We start from the raw sequence: 16445 nt of genomic DNA, 5'->3' as shown, positions 1-16445 counted from the left end.
GATATTTTCCCCCTCGTGTCTATGTGTCAATAAGATCTGGACTGAAGGTGTGTCAGTGCTCTTGCAGATAATATCACCAAATGCAGAAGAAAGAAATAACAAACTTCTGCATGGGTACTTGGGGGCTTGCATGACTCCTGGTGACTCCAGAGGTGCTGACTGCAGGCAGAGTGGGAGCCAAGAGCCACCTTGACAGCACTGCTCTGTGAAGACACTGGCCAATTTTTTCTCCGAGTAATCACATCAGGCAATGGAGCCAGCAGCAAACTGTGTCACGAAGAATTTAAAATACTGGTAGCGTCCCAGACCTTTCTGTTAGGGCTGGATTTCCCGTCTCCTCTCCCTCCTTCCTCAAGCCTGTGCTGCTGCTGCTCTTTCTTGAAGAATTAACATATGTCAGATTCTGGCTTCAGTCAGGTCTTGGTGTTGTCAACCCAGGTGTCCTGGCAAGATGCTGCATCGCGGCCCAGGAGAGTTTCAGGGAATCTGCTTTCTAATGTTATGAAATGAGGCTTGGATTGTAACAGAGAATTAATCTTTTCAAATTCCCCTTTGGCCTGTGCAGTTCTGACCATCTCTGTATTAATATTTTAAGTGGGTTTTATAAGCTTGCTTGAAAAAGTGGGGCTGAAGGAGGTGGGATAGATCGCTTTCTCCATGCTGGAAAACGACACTGTTTAACCCTTTGGGTCTAGTACACATGTCTGCAGGGAGTGGGATTTGCTTTTTGCTGAAGACTGAGGTTAAATCTGGGAGGTGCCTGGGAGATGAGACACGTCTGACATTTCCTGTACCAGGTTCTCACTGGGGTGCTGGGTCAGCACACCAAGGCTCACCAGCATCACGGTTTCCAGCTTCTTGAACATTTTCCATCAAAGGCTGGGCTAGCAGACCCTGCACAGGGGTCTTCACGGAGCTGCAAACAGCTCCCAGTCCTTGCTCCACCAGCATCAGCAGCGTGGCCAGATTTATCCCTGCTTTTCTGATGCAGCTGCTGGCTTGAGCTCAGGATTCAGCAAGTCTTTGGGCAGAAATCAAAGGCTTCATCAGAGAATGGTGGTGCCGTTACTTACACTTGTTCTCTAATCAGAAAGGCATAACCCATCCGCAAGCCTTGCTGACGGGACACACAGGGTGGTGAACCCCTGCCTATTTCTTGCTGCCAGTGCTTAGGATTTTTTGATTTTCAGATGTGTGATTGTGTTCCTCAGTTGTCAGGCTGTGTTTAATTATGTAATTAGTCATGCAAATTTCACTGGAATTTTTGTACATCTAAGTTGTTACTCTAGCAATTAAAAGGCCGCTTTGATGAGTTCCTCTTGTGGTGCATGGTGCAGCGGAGCCTGCTCAGCAAGGTTTGGATGCAGTGGGTGGTGAATTGATGAAGGAACTTTGCTTTCTGGCTCATTGAAGGAGCATCAAGGGTATGGAGAAGAGAAGTCTCATCCCGGCAGTGAAGGATCCCACACAAATTTGTACACTGGTGATTTGCCAGCACTCGGGAAGCTGAAGATAATAAGCAATAGCTACTTTCTGTTGGAGTAAGAAACTGGCCTGGGCCACTGCATGAGCTCCTTACTTGCAATGTTATTGATGCCAGTTGGAGTCCCAAGGAGCCTGTCACATGATACATCATCTAGGCAGAAACCAACTAGGCAGAAACCTCCCAGTTTCCCCACTCAGATAGACTCACTGGGAATCAACAGGAGGAGATTTTTTCATGGGCAACGAGCTTCTCTGAAAAAGAAAGGTCCAGGGCCTTTTTGAATGGTGCCTTCAGATCAGATTGTGCATCTCTCCTAGTGTAAATTGGGCAAAAAATGGTCAAGGTAACTGGAAAAGCAGCAGTACTCAGGCTTATAGGATGGGGGCAATTATTTTTTGGGGAGTATGTGTATGGATATGTGTCCAGACTAAAAAGGAATATTTGTAGGTACATATCCTGCCAGAGGAACAGGTGGGGAATGGGAATAATTTCCAGTGGCCCGTGAGGCCAAAAAGGACAGTTGTACTTCCTCACCACTTTTGTCTCTGGAGCTGGTGGCTGTGGGATGGGAGGTTGTTGGTGGTACTGGATGTGTAGATGTGGCTCATTATATGGAGTGCAAGTCACTTCTGTGGACAGGTTTGAGTTTTATGGGCCAAGAGAGCTTTGAGGTTAGAAATGTGTTTGTTGGTTTTTGAATGGCAGGTGAGACTCTTGGGTCAGAGGGTGCTCAAAGGGCACAGCCTGGTGAAGTGCTGGGCACTTCAATTTCAGCAAGCATCAATGGGCCTGAAGTGAGCTCAAAAGCTTTGATTATTGGTTCTTTGGAAACCTGTTTATCCGCCTATCACCCCCCTAATATTAGGTCTTGTTTTCCAGCCCTTAATTGCTTTACTTTGTCAAATATTGTTTGATGGGAAATCAATCTCAGTGTTTTTGCTATTGCTTTCCCAAGGAAGCCTCCTCTTTCTCCAATTTATTCCATTAATATTTACTGTACTGGCAGGTAGGAGTCTGAATTAAAGTTTCTGTTATTTCCCCATCTCCCTTATGCTTTCTCTGTACTTTTGATCAATGTTCAAGTTGCTTTCACTCTATAAATTTATTGCCCTACATTTTCTGTTGCAGTCTCTAAGCTGCAGCTGTGTTTTGCTTGCATGTCTCTTGAATCTACATCTCCTTAGCACTGTCTTCTTGCAGCCTCTTCTGTCTGACTCTTTTAGATCCACTGTAAAGAAGCTGCTTAGGACCTTGTCACCCACCACTTTAATCGATACTGTATTAGAGCCATGTGTCTGTCAAGACTGGAGGCTAGCTGGAGATAGATTTCCTGTTGGAAGGTGGCAAAGAAGTTCTCTATGGGGGAGGCATTAGCTTGGGACACTGTCCTATCCCAAACAGAAACATGGCATTGTGTACGTGATGATTTTGGCATTAGTGACTGAAGTGTAAATCCCTGACTTTCCTGGCCCACTGGTACCAAATTTTCAGATCTAAACCTGGCCCTGAGATGGGCTCTGCTCTGTTTTGGAGAGCCACAGCTTCTGTACGTGGACATGGATGTATCATCCCATGGGGGGTGAATGGCTGCTCCTCACATGCTGCTTTGCTGTCTGTGTTTCCCCATAAACTCGGGATGAGTAACAGAGACCTGGGCTAGCCTGCAGCTTTGCCTTTTGGCGTGGGAACAGGCACAGTCATTGTTGATTTTGCAGTAACTCCCTGGAAAATCAAGGCTGTTGTGTCTATGTGGGAGCCTGACGTGTTGTGCCAAAGGGCTTAAGACAAGCAATGGGTGCATGGCTGGAGGGAGCAGGGGAGGCACCTCTGCTCACGTGGAGCCGGCGTGATGCTCTGGGTGTGTGAATGGTTGCTTTGTGCCTTTGCCGGTGAGATGCTTGATTACTCTCACTGGGAATGAGACTTCCTTCCCCCTGGAAATCCTGGGTTTGGGCTGGGAAAGCAGAGGAATCTGTTAGATGAATCCACTGGGAAAATTCACAGAATAGAAAAATGCTGTTTCTGCCTTTTGGAGCTAAACAATTCAGGGGCCCAGTGGTGGGCACCTGAAGGGGCTTATAAGGATGGGCTCTGCCTGTAAACTGCATCCCTGGATGAGGGGTCCTGCACAGCACTGAGGCTGGGTCCAGTCCAGGAGGTGAAGTTCCCTGAAGGCAGCTAAAACCAACCTCTGCCTTTTGGGGCAGGGGAGTGGAAGAGGTGTGCAAGGGGCACACAGCTGGGCTAGCGGCATTAATATAGCAAATGACTTTTGTAAGCTGCCTTAGACAGTTAATAAAAATCAGGATAGTCACCGGCTTGTTACATGAGGCCACCTGTGATCCCAGGACCTTCAGATCACTTAGCAATTGAGCATGGAGCAAGCAGAAGAGGGAAAAAAAGCATTATCTAGTAATAACTTATTATTTATTTGTATTTCTGTTTGGTTCCCATGTCAGCGCATGGGGCAGTGTGGGGACATGCCCTGCGTGCTGTGTTTTGCTGAGGGCCGGCTCCCAGCCGCATGCTCCAGTGCAGAGCTCTCCTGCACACTCTGGGAGCCAAAAGCCAAGTTTAAAGGCAAGTGAACAAAAGGGAACTTCCCCAACGTCCTGGAGGGGAGAAGGTATTTGTGCAGCCCAGTGAGCCACTGAAAGCTGCACAGATGGAAAGCCAGGATGGGAGGAAAACACCCCCCAAATGAGAGCTGAGAAGACACCCATTTCTGCACCTCCTTCCTCAGACCCAGCAGTTATAAAAAGCCATTTTCTTCCCATCTGTCTCTGAGCTAAAACCCCAATGTCTTGGGCATGATGTGCACTTGCTCCATGGCTAGAGGGTGGGATCTGGCCCCTCAGGGTGTTGTTGCAGGACCTTTTTACTTGCATGCTGGATGCAGAAGGCACATCTCCCATGAGAAAGATGGACTGGGTGCATCACGGCCAAGCTCCCCCTGCACCAGCTCAGCCCTGGGCATCACCACGAGGGGAACCACGGCCTGCAGCCCCCTGAGGCTGCTGCCTTGGCTGACAGGACCTTCATCTCCAGTCGATGCTTGCTGAGTCAGGCCCTTGCTTTTGGTCAGGGGTGGCCGCTGCTGCTTCCTGCAGCTCATTGTTCAGCCATGCTTCCTTCCTCTCCAGTCCCGCACTGGCGAGGGAGTGGGATCCACCGGCTGTGGGAATGAAGGGTCAGCTCCCAGGTACCACTTCACCCCATTTTCAGCACACCCTTCTCTCCATCCTTCCTTACAAGGAACAGTAAGGCTGTAGAGGAGAGGAGAGATGCTTGTGCCCTGCTCTGTTCTTAGATCCACTGGGCACCCAAAATCCACCACTGCCTTCTAAAAGTAATCCCCAGGTGACAAGCTAACTTGTGGCAACATCTGGGCAAAGTGTGCTTGGATGCCCTGGCAAAAGCATCTCACTTTGATAGCTCCCTGTTTTTATGCTCTGATTATGTAGAAATGGGTGTTTTGGAGAAGATGTTCTTCAAAGGCTTTTGTGTCTTATGGAAAAGGAGAGATAAACATAAATGACTTGAGAAGTGCTGAATGAATGATGGACGGAACCCAGCTGTATCCAACTGGTTTTATGGTTTTATGCAGAACTCAGTCTGGCTCTTTATTTGGCACCTAAGATTTGCTTAACCTCAGGTTTACAGAAAATAGTTTTAGTCCTTTCAAATATGTCCAAACAGTCATTCAGTCCCATCTGTAACAGAAATTGTACCTTTCTCAAGGCCAAACAGATCTAATCTGTGCTCTGTTCAGCCCACTTTCCTCTTTGTGTCGCTTCCTTTCAGCCCTCTTTGAATAAACCAGAGCTAAATTATACCCTGAAAAAAGAAAATATGAGCAGAAATGATGAGCAGAAGTAGATTATTGTGATAAGTATTCATTTCTAGAGGCTTTTGGAAGTAGCAGAGCCCCCCAGGGATACACATGGCCTTGTGGAGGATGGGGTGATGACTGGAGCAGAGCAAGGCTTGGGATAAACCCTCCATCCAGGGCAGAGCTGCATCCCTCCTGCTCTGGCTGCGCTTGGAGGCTGGTCTTATCCCCGGAAGATGCCTGGTCTGACCGGATTACCTGTCTCATTTCAAGACCCGTCTTCAGCAAAGCCCTCCTAATTCCACTGCTCCCAGCAAGTGCCTGGGCTCCCCGCAGGGCTGGCAAATTGCTTGGCTGACTTAGCTGACTGTTGCTGTACCTGCCGCAGTGATGCCAGTGCATGGGGTGCATGGTGCAGGGATGCTCGGGGAGGTTCGGCTCCTCCTGCTGTTGCTCACCTGGTAGAATATGCTCCAGTAATCCAGGTTTTCTCAAGGCATTATGATTTATGGTACCCTGGCAGTATTTTTCAGCATTTTAATATCATTCTTCTTAATAAAAACCCCCAAACCTTTGTCCATCTCACCTTGGCTTTATTTTTTTGGTTTCTGTTCTTCCCTTCCATCTCCTCACACTGCACTGGAGTTTTGTTCGGATAGCCCAGCTGGCCTTTCCAGACAGTGAGAAAGCCCTTTTCAGAGAATAAGGGGAGACATTTTACTGTACATCCAGTCTAAAAATAAAACTGCTCTGTATTTCTGGAGCATCTTTCAGCTACTGATTTCAAAGATCCTTGAAATTCTCAATTAATGAAGCTTCCCAGCTCCCTCAGGAAGGAAGCACTGGGTATCATTATTGGTACACCCTGCAGAGGACGGACTGTTGCTTGTTCTGTGTTTTGTACAGCCCCTGACACTGTGAAGTCCTGCATGATGCAAGGGGATTTGAGCCCTGACTTGCCATCTGCCAGATTCCAGCTGGAGCAAAAACTCTGTTTCTTGTTCCTAAATTAGGAGGTTTGGTCCCATGCTGCCCCTCTTCATCTTCCCTCTGGCTCCTGTCTCGTATTTCAATTGCAAGAGGCAAACTCACCTTCTGACTTTATTTTTTGTACAGCACTGGGCACAGCCAGGGCTTAATCCAGAATCTCCCCAAAAGCAGAATATGTTAAAACTAGTTTTTTTACCCAGAACAGGTTGCATTTCAGTGGGAGAGGTGATGATTCCCATGTCTGATTTGGCAGAACAGTGATACAACAACCCCGTGTGCAGGCTGGTGCAGATTTACAGACCCATCTCAGGCTCCCCAACTGTCCTTGCAGCATTTCATCCCCTCAAAAGCAGGAGAAAAGGATTCAGCATCTGTGTAAAAGCCTCCAGCATAACCCCATGTACTGAGCAGGTTTTCAAGGGCTTAGGGTTTTTTGCAGAAGTGTCCTTGAAATATCCCATTTCTCAGATGATTTTTAAAAGCTTTGAAGGAGCAGGAGGGGAGCAGTGCAGAGCAGCAGAGCACCCAGTGCTCACCCCACGGCACTGCAGAGCCCCAAAGCCCCTGCCTGGGGGAGAGGCCTTGGCTGGCTCTTAGAGCAACCGGGAGCATCACCTCCCCACATCCTCTGATGGACTCAGTGGGAGGAAGAGCGGGGATGGGAGAGAGTGACCCAGAGCCCCTGGGACCTCTTCCAAGCCTCAGGGTGGGACAGGGTAGAGGAGTCTTATTTTAAGAGCTGTGGCTGCTCTTCCCAGCTTTGCTGGTGGCCATAGGATGGCTGCATGGACATAAAATATTGGGTGTTGTGTTGGGCTGGAGTCATGAAAACCAGTTCCCTCACCCAGTTAGCATGGCCTCGCTGGCGTGGAGGGAAGGAACTTCTCCTGGTGGGCCGAAAATTCTTGAGCTTTCTTAATGACAAATCTTGCACTCCTTTGGGGAATAAGGCTCCGTGGGGATCACTCCCTGGCCCTGGCCCCCAGCAAGGCACATCTCCCACTCTCCCTTGGGGTACTCTGCTAAAGGCAGTGGGAGGAGTGATGGATGTTGCCAGGGGAAGCAGGAGAGGGGAGAAAAATGGATAGTGAGGCTTTTTGCATGGTGCACAATGTCCTTAAAGCCCTCAGACACTGTGTTTCCGGGGTTGGAGCCCTACTGAGGTTTCCACATAGTTACAAACCCATGTTGCCGACTTCATTGCCACTGTGCCTGCTGATTTCCAGAGGAGGCTGCATGGCCCCGCAGCCCACAGGACTCATGGTTGCGATGTTTCACTGGCATACAGAAGCATGTGCAATCCTCGCAGCCTTTGATATCCTCACTCCTGTTTTCAGCTTTTTTATCTTTCCAAGAATCACTTTTTTCCAATGCTATTTTACCACCCCTGTAGCAAAGCTTTCATGTGCTGAGGCATCAAAAGCTTTTCTGAAGTCCAGGGTGACTCATGCCCACTCCTTCCACCTTCTCATGTCTTTGATTGCCTCCTGAGCAGATGATGGCCCTGCATCATGCAGTCTCTCCTGGCTGGTAGCCCCAGCTCAGCCAGACCCAGTCCTGGCACAGGGGACCTCAAAGCCATACCATCTTCCTGCTACTTGGCTGTAAAAACCTGAACCTAAATACCTATGTCCATCCCACAACCAACTCTGAAGTCGGGAGTCGTTCAGGTAGGGAAAAGGAGAAACAAAGCAATTATTTTTTTCAAACATGATTTTGGGAATTATTTTTAGAGCCTAATGCTTGAATATGAATCATGGGTTTAGCCATATGAAACCTCTTTTTCATCTTTTTACCTCATCCTTATCCCAGCACACTCAGTTTTATCTGCAGTTTGACATCTTTTATACCCAGCCTTGCAGACAGCAGAAACAAGGGCAGATTTGCTCCCTAGTACTTGAAGTGCTGTGTATGCAGAGCATGCCCATTTGAAATTATAATCCTCTTCTTGTTGTATTCTTGCACTGTTTATTGTTACTGTATATACTGCTTGTTGTTTTAGTTTTCCATTTCATGCAAAATACATCCAAAAAAAGGCCACGAATGCTTGAGGTCTGTTTGTTATTTTCTGTGTTCAAAACTATTTCTTAAAAACTATTGCCTTAGAAACTAACTTCCCCAAACTGCCTGCATTTGCCCTTCTCTTGCCATCCCTCTGACTCGACTTGCATTAGCACAAACCTTATGAGCTTCCAAGCAAACTGCAGAAAGCTCTTTGTTTGCAAAGAGCTGGAGGAAAGACTATGGGTATGTTCCCAGAAATGGAGAGCTTGTCCCTTTTCTTTGATTTGCTGGTTGGCTGATTTAACTTGCTACTGTTTATATTTCTTTGATGTGGCTGGTGCTGTGGGTCTGTGATGTTCATACAGCTTTTTGGTGCTGCTGGGTAGTCATTATCCTGTCACTAATTGTCTTGTTGCCTACAGCTTTTTACGTGGCCTTCCCCACCCCCACCCCCCCACATTTTAAGACTAAACAAAAATACATCAAATGGCATTTTGTCCTTTGTCTTTAATTTGGGTCCAGCCTGCAGTTTTGGCGGTTGGAAGAGGGTTTCCATATGCACTGTGATGCAAGCAAAACCTTCCTCTACAGTCCTACTGAGGAGAAAAAAAAAAAAAACCAAAACCATAACCTGTGGATTTACATCCTTGAGCTGTGTTTTGGGCTTCCCCTGACACCTCTCGCTCTGCACACAGCAGTAAGTGGGGGTGTTTGTTGGTCCCCTTGGCAAGGCTTGTCTGATGGTGATGCTGCTGCTGGGAGGCCCACCAGCCTGCCCCAGGTGACCAGGCAGCCCTGGCGCTCAGCTTCTGGCTGCAAACAGACCCCAGAAAAAGGCTCCATGCAAGAGAGCTATGGTCACTGCTGCTCGGTGGAGAAGATGGAGCCAGACCCATCAGAGATGCTCAGTGAAAGGCGGGGCCAGAGGACACAAGTTGCACTCAGAGAGATTGAGGCTCTTTTCCCTCATCCAGGGTAGGGAGTCACTGATGCCCCCAGATAAAAATGCAAAGCTTGATGCTTCTGTTCAACGATGTTATACAATTTGGCGCAAAGAGATCTCATTTATTTTCTCCTATCAGCCTAATGTGATGATTTGGGAGAGGGGGGAAGAGGCTGGGCAGCGATCTCCTGAACAGTTGGGCTGGGATTACACTTTTTCTATTGAGCTCATCACCGTAATAACCAGGAGCTCTGTTTATCAGCCCACCAGCCATGCCCATTTAGGAGATTACCATTTTTCCAATCTCATTTCTCATAAAAGAGGATTGCTGCCCGTTGCCTCCCTGTCCCAAGCCCCTTGCTTATGAGCGTTTATCTGCTCAGGGTGTTTATGAAGCCTCAAACAGGAAACTTCTGTTTATCCTCTGCGTCATCAAGAGCTGGAAACTCGATAGAATAATTACTCTTTCAGGAACACACGTACAACAGCCCATCAGTAGACTTTGGCATCTTGCTGGTGTTGATAATATATGTATATATTTGCCCTGTGGAGATACATAACACTTATTTGGTTTTTTTGCTGTCGCCTTAACTTGGCATGAGATTGGGGTTTCTGGTTTTCAGGGTGTCTCATGGAAGTAGAAGTTTTTACTTAAGGTTAAGGAGAGATGCTGCTCCCCTCAAAGCAGGTGGCACTGAGGGTGTCCCCAGCAGCAGGGGACACTTTGCCCATGCAGTGCCAGCCCCACTGCCAGGGCATCACCAGCTACTCTCACCATGCAATTAGAGAAGCCATGTGTGGAGAGAGCTTCTTAAGATGCTAACATGAGCACCTAGCCTGGGAGAAGGCTGAGTAATGAATCATTTATTTGACAGAGCTCTTCCCTTTTCTCTCTCTGCATGTTACAGGGAAGACATTATGATTCCCTTCAGCCTTCAGCCGACAATTTTTGAACTATGGAAAATGCAGATGTAAGTTCATTAGCGATATCCACCCAATGAAATGCAAGACGTGAAGTGTTTTGACTAGCACTGTTCAAATAGAGGAATCACTCAGGAGTATATTGCAATCAGTGCATTAAGATAAGATCCCAGAGCATTGGGTTTCCAGAGCATTGATTATAGATTAGCATCCCACTGCTTCGGAAACAGTCAGCAGTCCTTGTATAAAACAGGAGAGCTAACGGATAAGGATGGGCTCATGATGGAGAAATGAGGAACACCAGGAAATGTGGGTTTGCAGCATGATCCCAGCTGAGCATCGCCAAGCATTTTGCATGCACCAGAATACCACAGCACTGAGGGCTGCATCTTCCTCATGGCGCTGCGGCTTCCCCACGGCCCCCCAGAGCTTTGCCTTGATGACTGCGTGTGAGGCATTTTTTTAGCGAGGCTGCAAATGTGGAAACCTCGTGCAGTTGGTCAGAGCAAATTCATTCAAAGTGAATGAGTGCTTGCCAAGTTTCTTTTTTTTTTTCCCCAATTCTTTTTGGCTGTATTCACAGAACACAAATCTGCAGGCAGGAATGAGAGCTGTGTTTTAATTCAGTATGAAACTTTTATTCCTGCTTGGCGCAGAGCAGTTGCAAATGATGGAGGCTGTTCCTAATCCTCTGCCCCGTGCATTGAAAATGTGCTCTGGCCAGCCAGCACCCTTGGAAAGGGAGTAATTTGCGTTGCATAGCAATTTTGGGGAGATAAATACAAGGTTCGGTGCTTGTGGGGACAAGGATGTGGCATCCTTACTGCATAATATGCAACCAGAAAGCAAAGACAGCAGTGAAACACCACAAAAGGGCTGGGTTTCAGGAGCTTGTAAATTCAAGGCTGCACTAAAAAAATTTAAAACTTCTTTTACCCTGGTAAACAGAGTATATTCAAGATCCTGTTGGAGGAAGTAAGCATTTGGCTGTGTGCTTAACAAGGAGACTTGCCCAAGATTTATTCCAGTCGATAGTATTAGCCACATGTCTAGGGATAAGTCCCTGCTTAAAGAGTAGGGTGCTGGGGATTTGCAGAGCAGCCGTGCCCAAACAGGGTGCGTCCTGCTGACCCCAGCAGGTTTCAGGTGGTGCTGGTCATCAGTCAGAAAGTGATGTGGGAACACAGAGGGGTACAAAACATCATGTGTTAGGAGAGGAGATTATTTCCAGATTCCTTCACCAGTCAAGAAACTGGCAAAACAAATAAAAATGACCTGCCTTTTGTTACAAGTAAATGTGTTCCTACATCATCTAAGAGTACTACTTTTCTGCATCCCCCACCATGATTTCAATTCAAGATGAAACCAGCCCCAGCTGGATGTAGCTGGAACCAGAATCTCCTTTCTGAAGGTGTTATGGCCTTGTTTTTTCACACCCTTTCTTGAGTTTAGGTGTTTTTCTTACTCAGGGGATACTCACAGAATTTATAAGTGGGTTTAAAAATCCCTGTTGGCATTGATGTGGCTGCTAACACTGCCACAGATCACTGCCAGGGATCACTGCAGCCCCATGTGGCTGTTGGCTGTGGACTGTTGTTCTCTTCCCTCCTTTTCCTGGGGCTGTATTTACCAGCAGAACACTTGTCTTCTCACTCCTGGGGTGGATAAGCATCTCCTGCTATCTGTGTCTGGGGTTTATACTGGGGGCAAGGGGCAAGAACTCACTTTTCAGCTGTAGTTTTTGTCTGGCAGGTGTCATAGCACAGGAGAGGTGGTGGATGTTTCACCTGCGTTTGCAGAATTATTTGTGATTTAATAGTGGGGAAGATGCAGAGGAGAGTGACCAGAGTGATGTGTCTGGAAACAGACATAGGGGAGAGTGATTAGTTTGATAAACTGGATAATTGTCAGAATTTCTGTTTCATAAAGGGTTTAATAGCACAGAGGAACTACAGGACTTCCAGATCCCAGAGAAGCTGGACAGCAGTAAGAAGAGCTCTGCATGCCTCCTGCCAGCCCGCCATAGTGGGAATGAGCTCTTGCTCCTTCAGAGGCTCAGATCCACAGAGAAACCCAATCCCTTCTGAGCACTGAACAGAGGAGAGCTGACACAGCACCCTCCCCGGGCTGCTCAGAGCATGCATCCCTCCTTATGCAGCCGGGACACCGGCGTGATGCCGTTAGAGAACAGCCTGGGAGAAGCCGCAGGGAGCTGAGCTGCAGGGAAATGTATGTAGGAGAGAGAAGGCTTGGGGTGAGGATAGCAGGGCTGTGATTATTTGCCAGAAATCTGTTTGAGACCTGGAGACAGCAAGTTACAATAAGAAAAAGCCTCATGTGTGGCTCTTATCGCTCTGTTGGGAATGCATCTCTTGCAGTCCCCCGGTCTAGAAGCCGGGAATTTTCAAGTGCCACCTGCAAGCACATCGTGCAGAGAGCAAACCATGCCACGGGGCACATGCTGTGTGTCCACAGGAGCCTCTGAATTACCAAGCAGATGGGTTTGCTCCCTGCCCCACTGCTCTTCACCACTGCCACCGGCCAGAAAATATCATGAGGAGCAAGAGGCTTGGGGCAGTGCAAGAGCTGAGGTGGGAGGGAAAGGCCCTCACGATGCAGGGTCTGACATGGGGCATCTCCCGGGGGTGGGAGCCGCCCGGCCTGGCTGGCATGTGTACGATGCTGGTTTCCATGGAAACTCAGCAAAGATGTGCTTTCACAGAGGAGCGTTCAGCAAGGCAGGGTGGACCGCAGGGTGGCCTCTTGTCCCTGCCTCGGTGGCACAGGGGGGACTGTAGTGCAGAGGGAACACGTGGACCTGCTTTGGGATGAGCCACCCCAGAGCACACGTATCCTGCTGCCCTTTGGGGTGCTGCTCTGTGCCATGCTGCCCTTTGGGGGTGCTGCCCTGCAGGGAGGGGCATGCCACCACAATTTATTCCTCACCTGAGACATGCTGCACAATTGCCCTGGTATGTCCCTGGGATGCTCAGGCCCTGGCTGAGATCGGAGTGGGTCAAGACAGGCTCCTCAGGCTATCAAGGAGGAGAAGTCAGGCTGCTTCATGGGGGTTTTGGGGTGTCTCTATTTTTCCTTCCTCTAAGGGCTGGACAGATTTTAATATTTCATTAAATCGCATTGCAATTTTCTTTTTGTGGCTAGCAGAGAGAGCACAATTCATCCTGTCCAGAGCCAGGCAGCAAGAGCCATGTCCTGGATGTCTCCATCAGCTCAGGGGCAGGCAAGACATTGACCTGGTGGAGATGCAGTGTCCCAAGCCCGATGGCTCTGAGCTGGCCATGACATCATGGTCCAGGAGATGTGGCAATTGATATACCACTCTGCCCCAAGCAGAGTGGAGGGGATTTCTCCTGCATCACGCCTGCATCACGGCTGAACTGCTCTCGTAGGAGGCAGTTTGGGTTGATGGAGGAGGGAGGGAGGCAATATTTGGCCCACAAGGGCCATGTCCCCCCATACCTGCAGCTGGAAGCCAACAGCCACAGCTGGGGTCCGTCACTCCGGGCTTACTTTATCATCCCAGGAGAAGAGTTGTGTGAATCACCACATCTGAGCACAGAGGTGTGCTAGGGTGACACTGGACCTCATGCTGCCTGGGGCTCTCTTTAGCTACATGCTTTACAGGAGACCATAGGGCTTCAGGGTAGAAACCTAACTTTTAGGCACTAGGAATTAGCTGAGTATCATGTCCTAAAACCAGAAAGCAAACTACCAGGAGAACCCAAGGGCTGTAACACGCAGCCCAGGGACCTTGCTGCTTTGCCACCCTTCCTTATGAACCTGGGCTGCTCCTGGACTCCTGTGCTGTACATCCCCCTCTCTCTGTTTCCTGGGGCTTGATCCCCCCATTCCCCAGGATTGCTGGTATCCAGTGGAAAACCTGCCTGCAAGGAGCAGTACCTGCTCCAATATCTGCCAACGCACGGAAGGAGGGAGAGCACCTAACAGGGATACTCTGCAAGGTCATAGTATGGAGTAGATGTGCTGTGCTAGTGTTGAATTACGTGTCGGTGCAGAGGCAGCACTTCCAGTGGCTGAGGGCTGGGAGTGCTGTGTCACATGCCGCTGGGCCAGCCGGGGCTTGTGAGGGATGGAGAAGTCATGCCCAAGCCTGTGCTCTGGGCCCAGATGTGCTGCCTTTCCCGGGGTCTCCTCCCATCCTAAGCTAGGACCAGGAACCAGAACCAGCTGGGCAATGCATTTGTCTGCCGAGAGCCTTGGCTGCAGAATGGGGCTTGTCTTCACCATCTGCTTCCCAATTCAGAAGCTCCTCAGCACCATTTTCCCCTGTCCCAGCTGAGTGCCCTAGTTGCAAGGCTGTTAGTAAGGCTAGAAGGGGATTTGCTTGTTCTGTGAAAAGTGACCACGATGTAGCTGTCATATTCAATAGAATCTTTTTTTTAATTCTGGGTGGAATGGGATCTTTTCACCAGTTCCAGCAGAACTTCTTCATTCATCCTGCCCTCCACCTGAGGTTGCTGGGAGGGTTTCAGCCATGTCTCAGCCTTCACTGGTGTAACTCCCAGCACACTGTTGTTCATGGACATTAGTTTCAGTGCCCAGGTTTTCATCAGCTGTGCTTAGGCATCTGACAACTGGATAGGAGAGGGTTTTGATGAAAATAACATTGATGTAGGTGAATGCAGGTGATGGCTGGCTCTGCCTGTCCTAGCTCCTTGTGAGTTTCTTTGAGTTCAGGGTGGAAAATCACTCGAGGCCACATACAGCCCGTGGTGCTGGTGACCTCCAGTGAGCCCTCTGCTCAAATTAATCACCCTGCTCGGAGCAGATGAGGAGTAATGAAACGGGCTGCGGGAGATGCACTTAATTCAAATGAGCGTGAGTGACACGTGGTGCCCAGGAGTCTCCTCGGTGTTGCTTGTACGCTTTGTCTTTGGAGGTAAAGCAGAGTTGTGTGGCTAATTAAATTGAAACATAATCTCCCGACCTTTTTTGGGTTTCTCAACTAATCCGGGCTCAATCCTCACAATGCCTTTCAAATTTAAGGCAAGGACATGGCTTCCCAGGGAAAAGTGAGCCATGGGGAGGAGAAAGGCAGCTCTCCCTGGGATGTTGCCCATGGCCTTTGGCAAATTTTAGGGTCGGCCCTTCCCCAACAAGGATAGACCCAGGAGGGCTCATGAGGTCCAACCCGCAGTGCTGGTCTGGGGAGGGAGCAGGCACCCCCCGCATCCCCCATGGCTTGGCTGTCCCCAGAGGGCATTGCAGAGGAGGGAAAGAAGCGAGTGGAGAGACTCAGGTTACAAATGTACATGCATAGGAAGCAGAGATATATATTCCCTGGATATTAATTGCCTCTAAAATGTTGTCTTTTTTCCGGTGAGTGGGTACTTTAGGGAACTGGATATATGATGGAAAGGAGACTGTGTCAGGTGGTGGGAGGACAGACACAGTGAGAGGCAGCTGGCCACCACTGAAGGGCTGGGTGCTGCATGTGGCTGGTGGCCAGCCCATCGCTGGAGCATCCTGACGGCTTGTCACCAGCCCTGTCGTCCACGGGGATACTGCCCTCAGACACTGCCCTCTGCTATGACTGTGAAGACTGGTCTGGCTTGGGACTCGTCCCTCGCTGGGCACACTCGGTTTGAGAGCTTAGTTCAGAAGGAAAAGCTTTCCAAGCTTGGAAAATCTTGGGTTTAAACAAGAATAGGTCAAAAAAAAAAGTGCCATCTAGCATCATGGTCTGTTCTGAATCAGGGAAGGGGCACTGTCTATCCCAGCACATGAGGGCAAGGGGCAGAGGCTGGACAGCAGGATGCTACACCACCATGTAAGTGGAGATGTCTGTCACATCATCAGCCCGTGAAACTTAAATACAGGAGTCACTGAGGAAGTTATTTTGGGGACTACATTGAAAATGAGGGTTAAGATTTTTTTCTTCCTGTGGTTAGGAGTGATGTCTCTGCACAGATGTTGCTGCAAGGCTCAGATACCCTTGACAGGGCTCTGGGGATGAAAGCTGCATTTTAGTGGGGGGCTTAATATGACATAAAATCACTTTTGCATGAGGGCTAATGTGCCAGGCAGTTCCAGGCAAGGCTGACACCTCTGCTAGGAGCTGGCTTGGCCGCTCTGGCCATTAGGAAGAGCAGGAGAAGGCAGACCCTGGCATGGGGGTGCTCTCCCACCAATGCTTTAGCGCAGAGCAGCAGGAAAACCTGTAGTGTGCCTTCCCAAAATGTCAAAGCCTTTTGTTTCACTGTTTTCTAAGTGAAATACTGCAAATG

The sequence above is a fragment of the Athene cunicularia genome, assembly GCF_003259725.1.
Source record: "Athene cunicularia isolate RWA chromosome 11 unlocalized genomic scaffold, athCun1 chr11_part1, whole genome shotgun sequence".
Taxonomy (NCBI): domain Eukaryota; kingdom Metazoa; phylum Chordata; class Aves; order Strigiformes; family Strigidae; genus Athene; species Athene cunicularia.
This window is presented reverse-complemented; position numbering follows the sequence as displayed.